This window comes from Saimiri boliviensis, chromosome 13 (genome assembly GCF_048565385.1).
Source record: "Saimiri boliviensis isolate mSaiBol1 chromosome 13, mSaiBol1.pri, whole genome shotgun sequence".
Taxonomy (NCBI): domain Eukaryota; kingdom Metazoa; phylum Chordata; class Mammalia; order Primates; family Cebidae; genus Saimiri; species Saimiri boliviensis.
Genome location: NC_133461.1, coordinates 70,778,938 through 70,784,498, shown reverse-complemented (window position 1 = coordinate 70,784,498; position 5,561 = coordinate 70,778,938). Strand labels below are relative to the sequence as shown.

The window sequence follows — 5,561 nt, the reverse complement described above, 5'->3', positions numbered from 1 at the left end:
ACCACCTGGTGACCATGTTCACACCCCAGGTCACAGCTGGCAGGGGAAGAGGAGAGTGCTAAGTGGTGTCCATCTGTCTCAGTTCATCCTGAGCCTTTGAACTATCATCTCATTTCATCCCTGGCTAGACGTCTATGTAGACATTGGTCTGTGGCTGATTTGGGGAATGGAAAGACTCTTTGACAGAAGAGGCTAGGACAGACAAGCAGGGCTCTGTTGCCTGCAAGATTAACTGCTGGTTTGTCTTTGCAGAGCTCCACATAGAACATAGTCAAAGAACTGATGGACACTTCAACTCCCTGGGTGAGGGGCAGGTGTACCATGGTGTCAACAATAGCCACTGCTGCCTCACTTGGGGTGTGGGTGTAGAGATGGTCTCTATAACCAGGGCCCAGACATGGCTGAGAAGACCCTCTGCCAGGACTCCACCTGGATGACTCACAGGACTTTGTGCCTGGGCTTTCCCTATTTAGTTTTAATCCAAGGGACTCTGAGTCTGTTTCCTTCCTTCAGCCCCACCATTTTACTCCAGCCCTGTTCAGGTGTAAAATCAACTTTCACATATTTGTAAGAATATCTGGGCAAATTATTTATATTTTACTTTCACTTCATGTTATGACCATGAGTGTTTTTGCATTTTGCTAGGGCTCATTGTTTTAATCAGCCCTCCTTTGTCCCACTGAGTGTGGAAATAAATCAGCACTAAATCTGGATGAGACCTATATGTGGACTCCATCAGGGCTGGCATAATGAGGCAGCAGGAGGAGGCTCTGGTGCCCACTTTCCAGAGCTGTCACCTTTTTTATGTCCTCATCTTCCTTCCTGTGCACCTACAGAGAGTTCACCCCCATCCAACAGGTCCTGTACCTCCTGCTCAAATGGTGAGTGCTCCATCCCTCCATAGCAGAAGGGGGACTCAGCCAACTATTATCTGTGTCTTAGGAAAGTCCCTTTACATCTGTGGGTTTCAGTTTGCTTCGTTGGAATCTGTGGTTCTAAGAAGTCTAACATGATAGGATTGTTTCAAAAACTAAATAAGATAAACTATGGAGAGTACTTCAGACTTGGCCTTGTGGAAAGCACTGCTGAGAGAATAGAGTGATTATTTATATTATAAAACTATTAAAAACTCTAGAAAACTATAATGAAATATAAGACTATAACAATATCAAAGTAAGATATTTACAGTAATAGAATTAACCTACTCATCTATTTGCATTTTCCCAGATTAATTTTTTTTCATTTGTGTGTGTGTGTACCTGGGTGCTGTGCAATTTTATTACATGTATAGGTTTACCTATCAGAAGATTCACTCGTTTTCCTATTATAACCACATCTACTTCCCTCCTCTTCACCATACCCACTTTGATTCTGATTCTTTGAAACCACTAATTTCTGTTTCTGCAAATTTGTCTTTCCAATATTGTTATATAAATGAAATCATAACCTGTGCAACCTTTTGTAATTGGCCCTTTTTCTTCAAGATAATTCCTTGGAGATTCATCTACATTGGTTTATGTGTTAGTTTGCTCCTTTTGTTATTGCTGTGGATTTTCATGGTGTGGATGTTACCATGAAATATTGTGTGTAACCCTTCACTCATTTAAAAACATATTTGCTGTTTTCAGTCATTGTCTGGCTATTAAGACTAAAAGTGCTGTGTACATTCATGTACTAGGTTTTGTGTGAAAAAAATGTTTTCATCACTCTGGAAAATATGTCCAGGATGAAATTCCCAGGTCATAGGATAGCTACAAGTTTAAAATTAATAGAACATAACACTTTGTTGTCCAGTGACTTTCATTTTACATTCCCATCATAAATGAATTTCTGTTTTTTCAAATCCTCTTAGCCATACAGACTGAAGTATATTGCTATCACATTGTTTTAACATACATTTCTCTAAAGGATAATAATATTGAACCTCATCTAATGTTCTCTTATGACATCTGCATATTATCTCTGATGAAATGTTTACTCATGTCTACATGATTTCTAATTGTATTTGTTGTCTTGCAAGTTTTGAGAGTTCTGTTTATATTCTGGTTACTAACTCACATATGTAATAAGTAAGATTTTTTCCACAAAAAAAAAGCATTTGCAAAGATTTCCTTCCATCTATTGCTTGACTTATTTATTCAGTTTATTTTTTTTATAATTGGAGCAATAATAATTCTACTTCAAAATGTAAAAGAAAACTGAATCTTTCCAGAATGCTGGACACGGTAAGGGTATGTGGAACCCTATTTAATTTAGCCTGAGGGATGGAGACTTGCAGACCTTTCTGCACACATGGTGGCATCCTTCTTGTCACAGCTGGAGAAGGAGCCTGATGCAGATTTAAACCGCAGGGAGGTGACTGGCAAAGTAACTATCTCCTTTTGTGTTGAAATGTCATGGCCTAGATAGTAAATGTGGAGTAATGTCTTTAGGATGACCATCTCTTGCATGTTTAATATTCACTTGTTAGACTGGAAGAGTACTTATTTATACCCCAGTCACTTTCTTTTTTTGTTTTTCAATTAGCAATAATCACACCTTGGATAAACCTCATTGGCTATGATACTGCCACTGCACAAAGCTAACCCAGTCACTTTCTATTAATATACAAATTAATTTATCTAAGTAGTTAATATTTTGATTTCTGGGAAGATGTTAGGAGCTGGCTGTACATAAATGTAATAAGTATGATGTAACAAATGCTTTTATTGGGCAGCTGCTATGTGCTTGCATGGTACTAGAGCTAAAAGATGAGTAAAATATAATACTTTCCTCACAGAGCAAATATACTAGTTGGAGATTTAATCACAAGCATTCTTCATCACTTTTGTGTGCTTGTAACCGGATCCACTGCAGGTTCTTGGCCTCCCTCAGACAGAAGAATGGGAAGAGATGGTGGAAGTTGGCTGGGTAAGGAAGAGGCTGGAACAGACCTCCAGAGACCTAGAGTCTGACACCAAGAACAGAATGTTTATTTTAGGAGTTAGCACAAGATTCTATGTCACAAAAATATTCCTTTCTCCTGGGAGATTGGGGTGGAAACCATAAATTTCATGCTGTTGGAGACCAACAGAGGAAGAAAGCACATTTCACTCACTTTACTGAATTCCCTGGAACATAGATCCTAACAAAGATTTCAGATGCACACGCACAGTGCTTTCCAGAAGGTGCTCTATAGAACACAAGAGACTCAAGATATTAACAAATGTCATCTGTTAAATAGGTCCCAAGGTTAAATAAGTTCAGACATTACAAATGTCCATTGTGATCCTTAGCAGGGAAAACTTGGCAGTGTTCCAGACTGGGTAGCTTTCCACTTGAGCATCTTCAGAAATAAGCTCTCAGAAAATACTTTGGGAAATGCCATATCAGCACTCATGTGGCATGAATGCTCCCTGGCTCTTATAACAAGTCTGGATCTCCCTGAATATCCACTGCTATTCTGAGAGATTAACAAAGCTGGAGACAGCCTGAAGGGAGGCAGCTGTCAGTGCAATTAATGATGGAAATACTCAAAAATGGAAAGTGAAAGTTGTCTGGGTGTGGTGGCTTATGCCTATAATCAGCACTTTGAGAGGCTGAGGCAGGTGGATCTCTTGAGGCCAGAAGTTCGAGACCAGCCTGGCCAACATGGTGAAATCCCATCTGTACTAAAAATACAAAAATTAACCAGGCATTATGGTAGGTGCCTATAATCCAGCTACTCAGTAAACTGAGGCAGGAGAATTGCTTGAACCTGGGAGGTGGAGGTTTCAGTGAGCCGAGATCATGCCACTGCATGCCAGCCTGGGGTAGCAGAGTGAGACTCTATCTCAAAAAATAAAATAAAATAAAAAAGACAGTGAAAGTTGTACAGGTGACTGATTTTCAAAAGGGTTGGTGAAAGGGGCAATGTAGCGGACAGTGTGGAGATCATAGGGGTCAGCTCTGTTGCTCTGTGTATGAGGTTCTATCATTGGTAATAAATTAAGGTCATCAATGACAAGGGCTGTGGGGCCTCCGAAGTGTGACTCTGAGTCTGGATATGAGGTCATCAGTCATAGAATGTTGACCACAAACTCATTGTGTTTGTTCCTCACCTCCTGCTTTCTACTTGTGGGTTACTGTGTTTTCTCTCTTTGCACATGGCATTGTTAGAGTATTAATATATACATACTTACACACACAAGTATTTTCATCATGAAAAACATGAGAATATTGGGGCACAAGCATCCTAATGATCTTGCAGAAACTCAGAAGGACAAAATACTGACAAATCTCTTCCAAAACTCAGAGCCACATTATTTACAAACTTTTCACTTGCCAGTCCCTCATGTGGTCATGTCCCCATGCAAGGGAACTTGAATCTCCACATCTAAGCCCCTTAATTTTACCATTCTAAACCAAATACATCAACTGCCTTATTCCACAAGGGCTGCCAAATGTGATTTATAGAGGATATCTCAGCACATCTTTGCTTTCAAGCTGAGGCCACCTTAGAGGCCAGGTTATTGGACCACTTGAACTTGGACTTCCATGAGGACTTGAAGTCATACTAATATGGGAAGGCCATTTCCAGGTGATGATGTGGGCACAGGGTCCTTTACACATTCTGCACTCCATTTAGTGAAGCCACCCCTACCTCAGACCATCTGTGTCACCCTCATGAAACTCCATCCTACAACTATTGTGCTTATATAGGGCTGTAGATTCTCCTGAAAAGAAAAATACTAGTATTTTAGTGAAACAGTTTTCCCAAAAAATCACGAGAAACTTCTTCATTGTAATAAGAATGATGAAATCATAACTTGGGGAAATTATTAATTTTGTTGTCCTTTTTACTCCTCACCTCTCAACAAATCTAATTAGTAGCCAAGAGGAATTACTTCATTTGATTTGTAGACTCCAGGAGTACACACTATGTATACACTTAGAGTGCATAAGATTTGATGGAGAAGGTGGTTGGAAACTGATGGTTTCCACAGCAGAGCAATATCACTCAACTCCTATAAAAGCAGAGAAAGAGTTAGAGAAAAATGAAATGAAGCATTCAGCACCCCTTCACCTCCAAATGGTCAACAACTTGGATCCACTTCCTAACAAGTCTGGACAACTGTGTCCACTTCCTAGCAAGTCTTAATAGGATGAGCTGAACTCACAGGAAGGGAACTCAGCCCTTGATACCTGGGGAAGAGTGGGCAGTGCTGTCCTCTCCCTTTTTCATCTATAGGAACACCACTGTTTCTGTTTTGCACAAGAGAGATTTACTCTCCAAAACTTAAATTCACTTGAGCCCAAATATTTAATATTGAAAGCTCTTAAAGGACATGAATAGATGAGTGTGGTGGCACACACTTATAATACTAGCTACTCAGGAGGCTGAGATGGAAAGATCACTAGAGCCCAGGTGTTTGAGGCTGCAGTGAGGTATGATCATGCCACTCTACTTCAGCCTAGGTGACAGGGTAAGTAAGCCCTGTCTCTAAAAAATAAAATAAAATTTTAAAAAGTGGGACACATGAGAATCAGTCCTGGGAAGATCAGAAGAGTGTCTTTGGAAGTAATCTTTACAGATGAGGGAA

At 40.0% G+C, this 5,561-nt stretch overlaps 1 non-coding gene across 1 annotated transcript; it reads right to left on the bottom strand.

Moving 5' to 3' along the window:
- Nucleotides 1–2,444: 2,444 nt before the first annotated feature.
- Nucleotides 2,445–2,583, bottom strand: LOC120361782 (U4 spliceosomal RNA). The gene has a single exon (XR_005577897.1). It is a non-coding gene; the product is annotated as a U4 spliceosomal RNA (small nuclear RNA).
- Between the last annotated feature and the right edge of the window lie 2,978 nt (nt 2,584–5,561).